A 19,161-nucleotide genomic window follows, 5' to 3' on the forward strand; every position below is an offset into this window, starting at 1 on the left:
TCGTCCAATACCTTGCCAGTGGTTCGTGGGTTCCCCCTGCTAGGACCACTTGCGGTAGGTACTAATCACGGCTGACCGTAAGCATCCCATCAGCCGTGCCGTTTCGGATATGCTCGGACCCAGTCGTCTGGCCATTACAATTTGGCCTTTGTCAAACTCGCTTAAGTCTGCTGCCTTTCCCATTTGAAGAACAAGAGTAACACTGATTAACGGAGCTCAGTATCAAGTGTTTTTTATACCGTGTCCCGACCCGCGCCGTAGTTCATCTGCAGTTGCTTCGATTTGCTGGTCATAATGTTTTTGGCCCATCGGTATATATAAGCGAACGTGTTAAATACTTTACATATTTGGACGCACAGGTATTCACGAATTTTCAAAGCAATTTATTCATCAAAGATTGAACTTTTTTATTTCTTTCAGGTTAGACCAAACCGCAAAAATTTCTAAACCAGCCAAAGCAAGGGGGGGGGAGAATCAGATTAATCCCAGTTTCAAATAAAACAATGCATGCATTTAGGACTAAAGCCTCAAGCAAATTTAGACTATGTATATATTAAGTGCAATAGCATCATTAATATACAGCCATTTCTGAGTAAACAGAATATTTATAAGGCGGCATCGTTTTAAGTTATATCTCATATTGTGAATACCTTCACGAGTTGCCATGATATTGCACTACTTCGAATAAGTAACGCTTCACCTAAGGAGAAGACTAATGTTACTTATTCTCAGATAGGTACCACCACCCATTGGGTGGTGGTACCTATCTGAGAATATGAGATATAACTTAAAACGATGCCGCCTTATAAATATTCTGTTTACTCAGAAATGGCTATGTATTAATGATGATATTGCACTTAATATATACATAGTATAAAACAATGCAATATTTGCGATGTTACTAGAACACAGCAATCGTGATAGAAATGCTCCAGGTCGGCACAATTTAAATATCTCCTGAGATTCTGGCAAGTGATTATTATACCACGAATTTAAATAGCCAAGACTGGCAAGAAATAACCGTACCATGAACAGCCGCAAAATGTATAATTTAAAGTCTTGTTTCCTGACATCCCTTCCATCTTTCGATATTTGCATGGTAGTCCAGCATCGAAGATTATTTTTGTCATGTCAGAAATCATTTTCGATGCCGGAGATGATTTCTGACATGGCAAATTATGTAATTCCATGATTTCACGTCAATTGTTCTTTATTATCCACTTGGCAGGTATTAACAACACTCAATTCAGACTAGGGATGCACCAACGACTATGAAACGCACCATCAAATAAAACCTATATTTCATACGTCCCTCAATAAACAATATCATACAGATGTTATATAACTAGTTTAGTTAAATAAATATTCAGTTTTCGTGAGATGATGATGACATTAAAAGATGACAGTTGCGATTTTCCATGGTATCTTTTAAATATTACTGTGATAGTTGAGTTAGAAGATAATCATTTTAAAACTAGTAGACAGCTTATTCAATTCAACCATTTTACCTCCCGTCACATCACACTTAATCACAATTCAACAGCACTCCTAATATATACGAGCATGCACCAATTTGTAATAAGAACTTAAGAGTTTTACGGATGCAAATTATGGAGAGAACTCGTACTGAACTGACAACAAAACATCACCGAAAGGGGGGGTGGGGGGTTAGCTATAAAATTGACAAAGTTTCAGACCCGCTCAGCATAAACCTACTTAGCAGTGTAATCTGCACGAGGATTTGTTTCACAACGAATGTCTGAGAAATAACACCAATCTGTCAACTTCAAAATACTGGCTGGCCACAGCGGGCGTCTGTCTCTCAAAGACAATGAATGCCGTCTATCATAAGTGATACATAAAATACAAAATAAGGTATATAAAAGGAATATGTACAACACCATTCAGTAGCAGTTTTCGGTATTTAATGTGTTTACGACCACATAATGGGCAGGGTCTGGAACAGAAATTAATTTTCAAAACAAAGGAGGAGGAGAGCGGGGGAGAATTCGAGAATTTCACGACAGACCTGCAAAAGGTGTCACCTGAAAAATATGTGGGTACAGATTTTATAAACTCAAGGAACAGTACTGTTGATGCGAGTGAAACAAGTCCTCCCCAATCACTTGCCGCTACAAAGCATTAAGTACTGCTCTCCAAACATAACCAAATGGTAATACAAGCTTTGTTCTTATTTTTAATTCTAATTCCTTTCTCAAACGATTTCAGTGAAGCCCCATGGGTATACTAGCAAACTTGAAGACTGGTTGTTTCAAATGAGCGCCAAGGTAGCTAATGTCCGTGAATCGTCGGTAACTGGTTTCAGATTTATAAATTATTCATATTCAACGGTCGGGTGTCCAGCGTGCGGGATGAAAAACCTCAGTTTTCCGGGAGAAACAAACAGCTTCTAAAACATCATTAGAATTTTTCTGAAGTTAATATTGTTTCCTGTCACTGGCAATATTAAATAATCCTCTCACTGTCTGTTAAATATACAAAACAATAATACCCATCGCAGCTTAATAGATAGGGATTTTACAACTTGTAACCAATTGCTGGGGGAGGGGGGGAAATCACGTTCTAGAAAATAATATAAATATGTAATGAAAACTAAAAATTTACATACATAAATCATAGCGCTTATAAGTGCATGACCAAACACAAATAGCTACATATTCGTACGTACCGATAGGAGACCTATACATATCACAAGAATTATATAACAGATAAAAGATGACTGTAAAATAAAGTCGACTGACCGATATATATATATATATATATATATATATATATATATTTTTTTTTTTTTTTTTTTTTTTTTGTGCTAAAGTAAGAAACATTGTTAATATTACGATAACATTTATTATTTTGGGTGGGGGGAAGGAAAGAATAAACTTAAGACTGCATTCCCCTACCAACAAAAGTAATAATACAGGGTGGTATAATTAAAAATTAAGTGCGTCACTCTGGTTGCTTGTAAGGTAGACCAGTGGTGTCCAACCTACGTCCCGCAGGCCGGATACGGCTCGTGAATAATTTTTATATGGCCCGCGTAGCCATGAAAACTGCTCTTCTTCGGATCAACGTATATTTGCGAGCAATTTTTTTCACGTATGAAATAAACTAAATATATAAAAAGAAACAGAATAACAGATGACCATCTTCATTCCGTATTAAAAATTGCAAATTTTCAAAAAGTGTGAAGAATTATCTAAAAATATCCAGTCTCAATCATTTCATTAAATGTTATTGTACCTAATAAAAGTTTAGGTGTATGATTATATTAATATTAAAGAGCTGTGATCCTTTTTAGGTTGTAAATTTTCTAAAATGAGCATTTGAAAGCAAAGTAAGGTATTCTTTAAAAAAAATGTGACATTTTTATAATTTTAATATAAAAAATAAATCGTCTGACATAGATTAGATTTGTTGCACATAAAAGTGTTGGGAATTTGCATTTTTATATATAACCTGAGAATCAAAACAGTAACATGAAAACAGAAATCACACGTAACAAGGTATATAAAATGTAACACACTAAATTTTCTCGAATCACTCAATGTGGCCCGCAAAACAAATCTAACTGTAAATATGTCCCCTGTACGGGAAAAGGTTGGACACCACTGGTGTAGACCATGCACAAACGGGGGGGGGGGGGTTGGATCCGAAAAACTATATCAGGATGCACTCGGTGCTGCATGTGATCAGTACGCAAATTAATCTCATGAAGTGACTAATAGTGATACACGTCTGAGATTGAATAAAAGTAGGTGAAACTACAATAGCAAGAAAGTCAATATCGTGGTGCAAATGAAAGATGTCCCCCACTGGTAATAGATCTTACCAAAACAGTGACACCCGGGCTGCATTTTGGGAGTGCCATCGGTTAAAAAAAACTTAAAAGAATTCCTTTCCCCATGATGAACTGAGCAAAATAACGAGAAAATTCGAAACAGGTACTTTGTCTGTAGCTTCCAGCAGAAGACACCGCCCATTTGCGAAAGCTATTGTTGACAAAATTGCTGTGATTGTGGATTATGATGTCACAATAACTATGTATTGCATGGGCAACAGTCCATAAAGTGCTCAGATCCCTGCTGCAATTGTTTTCTTAAATATCAACGTGTTACATCAGTTAACTACATGTGATCCCCAATGCATCAACTTTATAGTTTCTGGTCTGGATGAAGGTGGATTGATAAGTGAGTGGTCTTGGAGCATCTTATAAATCGATAAGGCTCATTTCTGGCTAAAAGGGGAAGGGTGGGGGTGTAACCAACGTAATTCCTCTTCAATGCCCACATTATTATTTATTTATTTTTTTTACGAAGACCCCAAATACGAAAGGTATCAAAACCTATAGTACTGAGCAGGGGATGAAGGAGATATGTGGGGGGTGGGGGGAGAAAGCCAGAAACTTTGCTTTCACTATTTTTTTTTTACGTCTCCAATAAGCAAAGTTGTGAAATTGCACTGGTTGATGAGAGTCATCTACCACCTAGTAACTGTTTCGAACTGGTGATTACTCTGACCACAGAGCGCCGATTCGTATAATCTTCATCATGTATGTAATCATAAACGAAATTGTAAATTAATTTTGACTTAGACAATATTACAGTAATTTTGATTTTTTTTATAGATAAATATTTTTAATCTTTCACAAAGCATAAACAGAAACTGGCTTCGTTTCATACATATTCTTAGAATAATTTCTACTCTTCTGATATTCTATATTCATTCCAATGAATATCAGATTTGATTGATATTCACTAGCACTTGATTTTCATGAATGGAAATGTTTAAAAATTAATATCAAAATGAACATCTCAAAATCAAAATAAATGGGTGAAATATCAAATCTTCCAGAAAACAGTTCTACAATGTGAATTCACATCACACTTTAAAGCTCACCAATGGAAGCGAACTGCAGAACTAAACATAAATATATACAAAATAGTAACGCGTGATCTCATCAATAACAACATTTATAATCTTCCTTATCTTAAGATTTCAATTTATTTACCTACACTGCAAATGCACATGAAATGGCAATTACATATATTATTACCAATACAATTCAAGGTCCGTTTCATTTTGAAGGCAGGCAGTGGCTCTGAATGTAATAGGGGTTCCTATATACTACTGGATGAAACCCACTGATAGCTCTTTTTAAAAGATCTTGAAAGATAATGGGGGGGGGGGATATTATATATATAATATACATCCCCAAAGATGAAAGACAAAAAGAACGAGGGAAAGGTCATAAAACTAAGACATTCACCTCAATCCTTGAGACACAAGCTATAATTTAACTCTGCTTGGCTTTACCGAAGCCTCAAGTTAATCAAGCACGTGACGAACGCGAGGCCACATACACTGATCACGCTCAAATGAATGCCACGGCAACCGTGGACACGGTAACGGATGCGGTTTTAAACGACTGCATGCTGCTTCGGAGTAATGCATATTCCGTGAACGGAATAGAGGCTTAGTTAAGCCTAACCTTAATGGTTGAAAGAGGAAGAAATCACGAATAACATATGAGTTGTAAATGGATTAAATGAGAATAACATCGTTTTTTTTTTTTTTAAACTAAAAGACAGCTGCAAAAAAACTATTGTTTTTTTGCGAATACACAACTCAATTACAGATAACAATCAGCTGTTCAATTTAAAGAGGAAACAAGTTTTTCTTCAAGTAAAGCGGATAACGTGAAGGCCAATGAACTTCATTTAACTGAGAGCAAAGTATTAAAAAAGAAAGAAAGAAAAAAAGCCTGTAATACACATAAGATACGCATATATTCACTAGGTCCATTGTTAACCGAACACTTGACATGTTATGTGCTTAATGTTGTGGAAATGAGAACGTGTTGAATTCGAACATAAATATTCGTCTCGGGCGGATTCAAGTCTCGCCGACAACCACCAAAAGATTTAAATCCGCAATCGTGGTCAGAATTTTAAACAATTACCCCAAAACACAATTTGCTTTTTCATGACATACACGCTGCTGAATTACGACCTGACTTACAAACATTGTTTCAAGCTCACATAAACAGTGTGTATTATTATCGTGAAGCAGCTGCCACTCTGTCTTCTTAAAGTTATTATGTCACTGTACTCAGATTTATGTGAAATGCCGAACCGCATTTGTTTGTGTGTGTGTAATATGTATATTATTTTACCGTCTTCCTGGTTCCTTACAGTCATCCACACAAATGGACAGAATTCGGAGGGTTTTTTAATGTTTTATTCAGAAAAATCCGTTGCAAAATTACTAGTTCAATACCCCATAATTTTTCAATGATGATCTATTTCAACATTACTACTGTTTCATTTAAAGAATGCTGAGCTTTAAATATGATCTTGGCGATGTTTACAAGATAAGTATTGTTTTGCTTAAAAATTAAAAATTGCCTTTCTGTGAGCACAAAAAATAAAATATCCCTCCCTGAAAAAAAAAGGGGGGGGGGATTTCTAAGGCACCACTCAACATAGAGACCAATTTCACCAAGTTCTGGAATGAAATTTTGCCAGGAAGCAACTGTTTACGTTCTGATTAAAAGATAATAATAATGAATAAAAATCGCGTACTGAATCTAGGATATTTTACCGAGTTTTTCTCCGTCCAACCACAATGATGAGCAAATTCACTTAAAACTTCTACATAATAGCTACTTCTGTTCACTCTCAAGAAATTATAACACATGATCTTGATCTGGTTATCAGCAGTAATCATTCGTGTATTAAGAATTTGCAGATAAAAGAACCACTAGGTGGCAGTGATCACAGTGTACTGATGTGGGATTTACTTAAAGATATAATTACCATCAGGGTAAAGGAAAGGGTTTTTGCTTCCGTAAAGGTGAGTACAGTGGTCTCAGAAAGTTATTAAATTCTGTACAGTGGGATAAACTGACGATGTTACCAACAGTAAATTCTAAGTGGGAAGCATCCAAGGAATTAATCGTGGATGCTACTAAAAGTTCTCATACCTATTAAGAAATATTGTTCAAGGTTTAGGCCTAAATGGTTATCTAATTAACTAATGAGACTCGTAACAGAGAAGAAAAATGCATGGGATGCATATAAATTATCAAGCGACTCAGAAGCCTATGGCAGATATAAGCTAGTCTGTAATCAGGTCACAAAGGAGGTTAGGCAGGCGAAGGCAGATTACGAGAAATCCTTGGCAAAAGATGCTAAGAAAAACAGCAAGGATTTCTTTACTTATATAAACTCTAAAAGGAAGGGGATGAATCTGATTGGTCCACTTGACATCGACGGTTCGACTGTTGATGATCCTGCTCAGATAGCAAACAAACTGAATGAGAATTTTACACGAGGAATTATTAAGGTTTGAAAATGGCAGAAGGTTATCAAATTGTAGCAGGATACTTAATGATTTTGTAATAACTGAGAGCAAAGTGGAGGAGAAATTGTTGAAGTTAAACATAAAAAAAGCACCTGGGGTGGATGGGATCTATCCAGTTATATTAAAGGAGGCGGCAAAGCAACTAAGCAAACCCTTAGCCTTAATTATGAGAGCATCCTCGGACTCGGGGGAGGTTCCCACGGACTGTAGATGTGCAAATGTATTCCCAATGCACAAAAGGGGATCGAAGGGTGACACGAGTAATTACAGACCAGTTAGTTTAACTTCTGTTTCGGGTAAAATAATGGAGTCACTGGTTAAAGATGCATTGCAGGATCATCTAGACAAGACTGCAGCAATAATTCAGACACAGCATGGGTTTGTTAAGGGAAAGTCTTGTCTGACAAATGTGACAGGATATTATGATGTGGTTACAAAGGAACCGGATGCAAAAAATAATTTTGATATCATATATTTGGATTTCAGAAAAGCTTTTGACACTGTTGCGCATGAAAGACTATTGTACAAATTGGAGCAGAATGGTATTAAAGGTAAGTTGCTACAATGGATAAAAGGATGGTTAAGTGGGAGAAGACAGAGGGTGGTAATCAGTGGGTGCTGCTCTTCGTGGACTAATGTTATTAGTGGAGTCCCACAGGGTTCGGTGTTGGGTCCACTGTCGTTTTGTATATTTATCAATGATATTGATGAAGGTATATCAGGCTTAATGTCGAAGTTTGCAGATGATACAAAGGTTGGCAGGGTTGTTAATGACAGTAATGGCAGTGTGCTACTGCAACAGGATCTAGATAATTTGGGCAGATGGGCTAAGAAGTGGCAACTGAAGTTTAACCTTGACAAATGCAAAGTACTGCATATGGGTAGAAGCAAACCCAGAGAAACGTACCAACTGTGTGGTACTACACTTAAGGTGGTAGAAAATGAAAAAGACCTGGGAGTAATTGTGCAGGCAGATATGAAGTTTTCTGAGCAATGCAGACAGGCTACCAGGGCAGGTCATGGGGTTTTGTCAATGATATATAGGAATTTTTCTAGCAGGGAAAAGGAGGTGATTATCCCTCTGTATAAGGCAATGGTCAGGCCACGCCTTGAGTACTGCGTACAGGTCTGGAGGCCTCATTTTAAGAGGGATGTAGATTTACTTGAGCGTGTACAGAGAAGGGTAACAAGATTGGTGAGGGGAATGAAGGGATTCTCTTACCAAGAGAGGCTTAAGTTCTGCAAATTGCAGTGGCTGGAGACTAGGCACCTGCGCGGTGATCTGATTGAGGTGTATAAGGCCTTGAATGGGTTGAGCACGCTGAATTCTGATGGGATCCTTCCCCTTGTTCAGATTACGAACCTAAGGGGGCATAAATTCAAATTAAGAAAAGACAGATGTAGAATAGATGTGCGGAAATTTGCCTTTAATCAGCGGGTGGTTAATTGCTGGAACAAACTTCCATCTGTCGTTGTGGAAGTTGATATGTTGAATAAATTTAAGGAGGAACTGGACAGCCATTTGGAGGGAATGGTGTGATTTTTTTTTTTTTTTTGGCTGATGATGCATAAGCTCATACACATGCTTTCTTGCATCACATGCCACTACTACGACAAATGTACTGAGCGTGATATTCAATAAGCACCTGCATATAAACTTCGAGGTAACCGTTCTTTAAAAAAATAATAAATAAATAAAAAATAAAAATAAAAAAAAACAATATATATATAATAAAATAACACGCTTTCACATCATTCGGAGTGCACAGAACAAACTTTGCTCGCAAGACTTCGTTTTTCTTAAGTGACAAAAATTTCAAGGAGAGAATAACTTTAGTACGCACAGTACTGTAACTGAACAAAATAGCAATTTGAGGTGCGGCAGAGAGCAGACTGTTTCATGGGGATGCACACTTGGAGTACCTGAACGCCATACTTCTTTAAACTTCAAACATAGTGTGGGCGAATGCGGGTGCACCACACATCCTAAACTGTAGGGCAGGGGTTTATAACCTTTCAGAAGTTGTGAGTGATATTTTGAAACCGAAATCCATGCGTAAGGCAACTAACTTGCCGTCATTTTACAAAAGTGGGTACACCCTGGACGAACGGAAATTTCTAAATTACATTTAAATACAGGATTAAATGGAAAATTTTAAATTACATTTAAATGCTTCACTTTGAAATTAAATTAAAATATCAGCATGAAGAGTCGTCTTTCCGCATAGGCATACTCGGCAATCGCAATCCCCCCCCCCTAAACTTGGAGAGAATCGTAATTCAAATCTATATATACTACTCTTATCCTACCTCAAATTGAATTTGCAGCACCAATATGGTTTATCTATTTCGCAAAACTCCGAGAATAAACTTGACAAAATACAAATCCGTGTGATTAAATCCCACATCCGTATGCTAAGGCAAGAGGGTATACAGAATTATATTAAGCACTCAACACAATTCTTACCTAAATAAATACAATATGAAACCAGTAATTATAAGAAGGCAAATCCAAGGACTGAAATTACTATGTAAGATTATTCACAGTCTCTGCATTAATTCATCGATATTATCTGGCATTAAACTAAGAATAACCCTTAATACCATTCGTATTAAAGCTACTTTCCATCTGACATACAGGACTAATTATCGCAAAAACATCCCACTTAATATCTTACTTTCACTGACGAACCATTACGATACATATCCTTTTGTTCCACTTACACTTCATTTAATAAAATATATTCAGCACTTTCATAAGTTTTATTATTTATTTTACCGCATTTAATTATCACAGTATATCATCGATTATATTATGTTTATTTAAATACTTCTTTTAAATTCTTCAATGCAATAACGTATTGTTCATAATTTTTATAAAATTTATTTTATTTTAAATATTAGCATTCGTACAATTATTAACTATAAGTGTAGTGCACTTTGTTAACAAGCACAAAACAATTAATGCCGTTAAATTTGTACCACGAAAGGTTCCCAGAATGAAGATGTCCAGACAGGAAAACGTTTGAAGGTATCCAATCGCTGCCATTGTGAACATGGGACCTTTACACCTAGTGCTGCCAACAGAGGACAACATCCAAAATCTCCTCTTCTACTTCAGGAATTGTAGATCTTGGTCGTCCTCTGTAAATATGGTTATGGGAATCTTCACTTGAAGAAAAATATAGCAGTTTAAAAAAAAATAAAATAAGGCAAAGAACAATATTACAACATTTATGTTTTGCATGTTTTTGAAATGTATCATATCTCTCCCTCGCCGCGGGAAATAACCACTAACGTCAACAAAAAAAAAAAAAAAAACACGAATGATACGTGATTTCGAATTTTGGGTAACTGTAGTTACTTTTTCTTTTTCCTTTATATTGTAGAGCAAACTTTTTAAAAATACTCAAATCAAATGAATCATACGAAAATGAAATTGGCACCATTAAAGAAACAGGCCATGTGTTTTCATGATTCATCATCATCAGCCATTTTCAATCCACTGCAGGATGAAGGCCCCTCCAGCAACTTTCCAGTTCCTTCTGTTTTGAGCACTGGCCATCCATTTACTACCCACAAACTCATGAATTTCATCTATCCATCTCCGCCTTTGTCTTCCAGGTTTTCTTCTGGCTCCTCTTGGATACCATTCTGTTATTTTCTTAGTCCATCTGTCATCATGTCTTCGAGCTATGTGTCCTGCCCAAGACCATTTTGATTCTTTAGTTTTGATAAGAATGTCCTTTACTTGAGTTTGCTGCCTAATCCATGTGTTTCTCTTCTTATCTAACAGTCTGATTCCCAATATAATTCGTTCCATTCTTCGCTGTGTAGTTCTCAGCTTCTCTTCCATTCTTTTGGTGAGTGCCCAAGTTTCACTTCTATAAGTCATGGTGGGGAGTATACATTGGTTCATTATTTTACGTTTCAGACAAACTGGGATATTGCTCTTCAGTATGTGACTATATTTCCTGAATGCTATCCATCCAAAATTTATTCTTCTCTTGACTTCCAGCCATTTATCATTATTACAGCTAATAACTTGTCCCAGATAAGTATATGCCTCCACCTTTTCAATTACTGCTCCTTCAATCATTATATCCCTTTCTGTGGCATACTTGTTCATCATTACTTTTGTTTTAGCCATATTCATCTTTAGTCCAAAATCCTTACTAGCTGTGCATAACTGATTAAGATTTTCCTCTAATTCTTTGGGATCGTGGCTTATGACCACAATGTCATCTGCAAATCGTAAATGGTTTAGGTACTCTCCGTTCACATTGACTCCTTTCTGCGACCAGTCTAATCTTCTGAAAGCTTCCTCAAGGGCAGCAGTAAACAGCTTCGGAGATAGTGTCTCCTTGTCGAACTCCTTTCTCAATTTTGAATTTCCTACTGTCTTTGTCTAGTCTAATAAAGGAGGTAGCACTCTCATATATTTTCTTCAAAATCATAATATATGGGGTATCAATGCCTTGTCTTTCCAGTGCCCGAAACATTGCCTTATGCTGTATGGAGTCAAATGCCTTTTCATAATCCACAAATGCCAGGCATAATGGTGTTTTATATTCATTTGCTTTCTCCATTAGCTGTGATATTACGTGAAGGTGATCCATAGTTGAGAATCCTGTCCTAAAGCCAGCTTGCTCTTTCGGTTGATTCTCATCAAGTATTCTTTCTAATCTGTTAGTAATGACCCTTGTGAACAACTTGTAGATATGGGATAAGAAGCTAATTGGTCTATAATTTCCAATTTCTGATTTATCTCCTTTCTTATGCAGGAAAACTATGATTGCATTATTCCACTGCTTAGGCGTCACACCTTTTCTAATGCACTTTGTGAAGAGCCTTGCCAGTTTTTGTGTTGTCTCTTCCTCCCAATTTTAACAACTCTACAGTAACTTCATCTTCCCCTGGGGCTTTCTGATTCTTCATTTTCTTCAATGCATGTTCTACCTCATCAGGAAGAATATTGGGTATGTTATGTGTTGCTACTTTGCAATCCATCTTCCCCACTGCTGGCATCATTCCCCTGCCTCCTTGTATAATTCTCTATAGTAGTCTTCTGCTATTTGTTATGCCTTCTCTGCTGTTTATAAGTACACCATCGCTATTCTTCAGTTTCAGTATCATTTGTCTTTCTGTATTACTGCTCATGGCTGCTGATTTAAATCCTTTGTTTTCCCTTAATGCTTTTTCTACTTTTCTTGTGTTAAATCTTCTTATGTCCTCTCTGAGTCTCTTTCTAATGGCTTTGCATAACTCAGTATACTCAATTTTATCCCTGTCAGTGTTTTTCTTGCTTTTCATTTGTCGTCTTCGGTTCATCATGACAAGTGTTTCTTGACTAATTTTTTCTTCTTCGGATTTCTTTTTCCCTATAGGATTAAGCTCTTCCAATTACATTCTCACAAGGATTCACTCGCACCATAGAAAAAGTATCAGAATTGGTCCAAGTTGAACCCACATATTTTCGATTGCACTAAAGTTGAATTCCCATATTAATATACATACAATAAGCTGTATCTACTGTACCGTATTTCTGAATGTGGTATTTATTATAAATAAAATATGCATTCGACAATGCTTGCTGCACAAAATATTCTTACTTTTGTGAGAATAGCAAAATACACCTATTTTGCTATTTTATTTATTTATTACTGATTTTAAAGTCGATACTTAAAATAAAGCCGAAATTACTACTTCTATATATTAGAAGTACAGAAAAATTTATTTTAACAAACAATGGTTCTTTTAAAATAATTTTCAGCGATATTCACTAGAATGAAATTTGGATACAATAAATGATTCAAAAACAATTTACACCCCTGTGAAGGTCGTTCAGCGAACTTTTCACGGGATTTTACTGTATATTCTCATAGTCGGTACAGCAAAGTACAGATCATTGCTAATACTGCTCGTCAGAAAAGTACGGATCATTGCTAATATTGCCCGTCAGTTACGAAGCTTGTCCGTCGATGCGCTTAACGTTTCTATCTCTTTTAACACGCACATACATTGCTTTTAAAAATTGTAAGGGGGAAAGGAGTTCCCAATCAAGTCCGTTATGATTTTCAAGAAAGATAACTAATTGCAAGATTTACAGATTTTGGACCGGAAGGTAAGCCGATCAACAAATACTTGAAAGCAACTTGGACTGCAAATTAGGCAGGTGGGTGAAGAAAATAAAACGATGTGATCAAGGTGGGGCGCTGTCATATCCATTATTTAAACATGACTGGACAACTTCCAGTCGTAGTACCTGAGCAGCATCAGCTGAAATAGGGTGGCACTCCTTTAGTTTCTTGATTAATTGCCGCCTAAAACATTAGATAAAGGCGTGATATACACAGAATCGCTTTCATCAAGAATCTTTATGGTTTACTAAGCAGCTGTTTTTTTTTTTTTTTTTTAATTTTCCCCTCCTATTAAGCAGTGGGTTCAGCTCATCAGTGGCAAAACTACCATACCACTAGATCCACCACCGCAAAAGGTTAGGGGGTTCGGACAGTTGGTTTGAAATGTTTATTAAAGAGGACAAAGGGGTAAGTTCGTGAATCTCTGGGGGGGGGGAGAAGGAGGAGAATTTATAGTGACGCATCGACTACTTTGGTTACAGTGCGCCACTTCATAAAGGCGGACGCTGTTGTGTATTATGTCTGTACAAGAGTGCACAAAGACCGATTTACGTGTTTTGAGGGTTGAAAAGCATGGAATAATTTCTGATGGCTACTGCCTCCGCTAGAGATCAGCTAATCGAGCCCTGATGGATGAAACCATTAAGAATTTCTCATGTCTCGTACTGCATTTGAACCGAGAACTGTGAAAAGACTGACAAGTGCGAACACACCATAGTATGCCCCCCCTCACCCACATATGTTTACTCCATCCTTACAGTCCTGAGTCGTGTTTTCTGGCTATATCTACTTAGAATTTATAAAAAGAGCAACGTGCCCTGTTTTATTCACAAAAGAATGACCAGCAGGAATATCACACTTTATAAAATTCATTGAACAAATAAACACATCTTTATTCCAAAGTCTACTAAGTTTGGATAAACTTTCTTGTGTGGTTGTATGCAACATAAGGAAAAGAATCTTACACAGTTAGAACCAAGTTTAAGTTAGATAAAAACCTATTTGAGGTATTGCTCAAAACATTAAAGACAGATATTGTGGGGATTTCAGAGACGTGGTGTCACACAGATATAAGAAATGCAGAACTGGAATTTGGGGAGTACAATGTCTACAGAAAGGATAGACGGGATAGGAAGGGGGGAGGGGTTATGCTATTAGTTAAAAAACACATAAAATCCAAGGAAGTGAAGCCAGTCGACATCGCTGGACAGTGCAGTGTCGAGTCAGTTTGGTGTGACATAAGCATTGGGAGATCAAAATTGAGAGTAGGAGTGTGCTATAGGCCTAATGACTCTGATGAGTATAATAAGAAACTGTTCGGAGAAATAGAGTGGGCCAGTAAATCAGAGAGTCTTATAATGGGGGATTTTAATTTCCCAGATATTGACTGGAATTTGGGGGCTGGTCACTCACACAGTAGCAAGGCTTTTGTGGATTTATTGGATGATTGTTTTCTACATCAGCATGTTCGGGAGGCAACTAGAGGGAGTAATACTCTTGATTTGATTATCAGTAGTGATTCTTCATGCATTAAGAATCTGCAGATAAATGAACCACTTGGTGGCAGTGATCACAGTGTGCTGAAGTGGGAGTTACCCAAAGAGGTAACTACCATTAGGGGTAAAGGGAAGGGGTATTGCCTTCGTAAAGGCGACTACAATGGACTGAGACAGTATTTAAATTCTATACAGTGGGATCAACTGATGATATTGCCAACAGCAAATTCAAAATGGGAAGCATTCAAAGAACTTATCGTGGAAGCTACTAGGCTTTACATACCAACTAAGAAATATTGTTCAAGGTTTAGGCCTAAATGGTTGTCAGATGAACTAATGAGGCATATGGCAGAGAAGAAAAATGCATGGGATACATACAAATTAACACGTGACACGGACGCCTATGATAGATACAAGTTGATCTGTAACCAAGTTACAAAGGAGGTTAGGCAGGCGAAGGCAGATTACGAGAGATCCTTGGCAAGGGATGCGAAGAAAAACAGCAAAGAGTTCTTTACTTATGTAAACTCTAGAAGGAAGGGGATGAATCAAATTGGTCCACTTGAGATCGATGGGTCAACTGTTGATGACCCTGCTCGGGTAGCTAACAAACTAAATGAATATTTTGCATCGACATTCACACATGAGGAGTTATTCAGCGAGGGGAATGCCAGAGGTGTATTCAACTCTAGCAGTAAGCTAGAGAATCTTGTAATAACTGAGAGCAAAGTGGAGGAGAAATTGTTGAAGATAAACACAAGAAAGGCACCTGGGGTGGATGGGATCTATCCAGTTATATTAAAGGAGGCAGCAAAGGAGGTAAGCAAACCCTTAGCCATAATTATGAGAGCTTCCTTGGACTCAGGGGAGGTACCCATTGACTGGAGATGTGCAAATGTGACCCCAATTCACAAAGGGGGATCAAAGGCTGACACAAGTAATTATAGACCTGTGAGTTTAACTTCTGTTCCCGGAAAATTAATGGAGGCACTGGTGAAAGAAGCACTGCAGGATCATCTAGACAAGACTTCAGTTATAGCTAGGACACAGCATGGTTTTGTTAAGGGGAAGTCTTGCCTGACCAATTTGATTGGATACTATGATGCAGTCACAAAAGAACTGGATGCAGGGAATAACTTTGATATTATATACTTGGATCTTAGAAAGGCTTTTGATACTGTTGCACATGGAAGACTGCTGCACAAATTGGAGCAGTGTGGCATTGGAGGCAAGTTGCTGCTATGGATAAAGGGGTGGTTGAGGGGGAGAAGACAGAGAGTGGTAATCAATGGACACTGCTCATCGTGGACTAATGTTATTAGTGGAGTCCCTCAGGGTTCAGTATTGGGGCCTTTATTGTTTTCTGTATTTATAAATGATATTGATGATGGTATATCAGGCTTAATGTCCAAGTTTGCAGACGATACGAAGGTTGGCAGGGTTGTCAAGGACACTACTGACACTATGCTGCTGCATCAGGATTTGGAAAGGTTGAGCAGATGGGCTTCGAGGTGGCAAATGAAGTTTAACATTGACAAATGTAAAGTACTACATATGGGAAACAGCAACCCCAGAGCAACGTATCAACTCTGTGGTACTACACTGACAGTGGTAGAGAATGAAAGGGACCTGGGGGTGGTGGTGCAGGCAGATATGAAGTTCTCTGAGCAGTGCAGACGAGCTGCAAGAGTAGCTCATGGTGTATTGTCAATGATATATAGGAATTTTTCTAGCAGGGATAAGGAGGTGATTATTCCCTTGTATAAGGCAATGGTCAGGCCACATCTAGAGTACTGTATACAGGCCTGGAGACCTCATTTCAGGAAGGATGTAGAGCTGCTGGAACGAGTACAGAGAAGGGCAACTAGATTGGTGAATGGGACAAAGGGGTTCTCTTACGAAGAAAGGCTTAAGTTTTGCAAATTACAGTGTCTGGAAACCAGGCACCAGCGGGGTGATCTGATAGAGGTGTACAAAGCCTTGAATGGTTTGAGCATGCTCAATGCTGATGGGATTCTTCCTCTAGCTCAGAAAAATCACCTGAGAGGGCATAAATTCAAATTGAGGAAAGACAGATGTAGGATAGATGTGCGGAAATTTGCCTTTAGCCAGCGGGTGGTTGGTGGGTGGAACAGACTTCCATCCCTTGTCGTGGAAGTTGACAGCCTAAATAAGTTTAAGGCTCAGGTGGACAGGTATTTCGAACGAACAGAGGGGTGAAGTGGAAGTGGTTATTTTTATTTATTTATGTTACTTTTTTTTTTTTTTTTTTTTTGGCTGATGCTGCATAAGCTTGCTTTCTTGCATCAAATGCCTCTACTAATGCTAATGCTAATGCTAATGACTTGAACAATAACATAAAATAAATAGTAAAATGAAACGGAATTGATTGTGGGATATCAAAGCTACGAGAATATTATTTTTTGGAGAATATTCTCATTTCGGCCTAGTGATGTACATTAGAGAATTTTCTCTCCTCACATATCTAGACTAACCATGACAAAGATCGCTATATAAAAATATAATAATCTATTATGTGCAGTTGTTTCTTCTTTGGAAGATCTAAACGGACGAGTCAGAAATAAACCAGAGGAATGAGAAAATGTAACTGGATGGAATGGAGAAAGGATGAACAATAACGGCGAGAGGGTTCTGCACCTTGAAGTGCCAGCAATAAGGCAATCTCTGATACACTATTTATCCACAAGAACTGTAGTTTTACCAGAGTGGCCCCGCAAGAGAAAAATAAAAAATAAAATAATAATAAATAATAGACTGTATCATTGTCCAAAGATGGCAGCTCATATCAAACATACCAAAAACGCTAAAGGAAAATGAGACCGAAATTAGAACAGCGTTTTTCTTGAGATAGAACCGGTCATTAAAGATTTGATTTGATTTTTATGGCGCAAGGGTAGCTAAGGCCATGATGCGTGGTCCAGTATTTAAAAAGAATAGGACACAAGTAACTTAAAAATGATATATCAGTATATAAAAATGATTAAAAGACTAGTAAATTTAGATAATAAATTTACTAGCCTTTTAATCATTGAAGAAGCATCTATAGTCTAAAAGAATAATAAAAAAAAAAAACAACCTATTCCATCAAGGAGAATTAATTCATCTAATTTAGAGAAAGGATTCTTTACAAAATGTTTCAAAACATGTTCTCCAAAGTCTCCATATATATGAGGAATGAGAAGGAATGATCCTCATATAAAAAAATGAGGAATCTTATTTAAAAAAGGCATCTCACAAGGACTAAATCATCGGGAGATAGAGGAAGGAAGTACTCAAGAATCTTCTGAACTGAAAGGAATAAAGTACAGACTGCAAAGAAATCTATCAATGGAAGAAAGAGGGATTCACAAGAAAATAGCAACTATGAAGAAATGAGAAAGGTAAAGAAATTATGAAAGTCAGCAACACAAGGCTGAACAACCCCAGAAATGATCAAATTTATGGAAACAGCAGGGGGGAACTAATCAAGGAACTGTCAAGTAGCAGTGATTACTCCAATCTTCAAAACAAGGAGATAAACAAATAAAATTCTGTTTATCCTCATGATGGCTGAGGCCAGTTATGAGATATTCACTGTGACTGTACATACACATGCAATTAAGGACAGCCCGCATTTTTGGTGTTATAGTTGAAAACGTGTGCAGTTTTTATGGAAACATACTGGTTTCAACCCATAACCTCTTACTGCCACTCACAGATAACCACTGAACCACAGCCAGCCCTACGAGATCCCCTGTGCACTAAGTCAGTCTAATAATGACATCAATACAGGGTTTGGAACTAGTGAATTTTGGAGGCATTCTCAATTACACATGAAATATTTATTGCAGCAGTTGAAAGTTGACGCTGATAAAGTGACTAATACCCAAATGCAGGTACCTGTGCCAACAAATGAACTGAAAGGTATATTTACCTGAATCTAACTGGATTCTACGGACATCACATAACAGCACTAAGCTTTGGGGGGGGACTGAAACAAAAACTATAAGAATGTCTGGAAGAAGTGACCAGTATGGCACTTTAATAGACACCTATATTTTTGTACACTGTATGTTTTTGAACAGTGTAGGGTTAAACAACATATCTTTAATGCTTTTAGTGTTGAAGGTAATGCTGTATTACTT

The sequence above is a fragment of the Mastigoproctus giganteus genome, chromosome 7 (genome assembly GCF_048544385.1).
Source record: "Mastigoproctus giganteus isolate SK-2022 chromosome 7, ASM4854438v1, whole genome shotgun sequence".
Taxonomy (NCBI): domain Eukaryota; kingdom Metazoa; phylum Arthropoda; class Arachnida; order Uropygi; family Thelyphonidae; genus Mastigoproctus; species Mastigoproctus giganteus.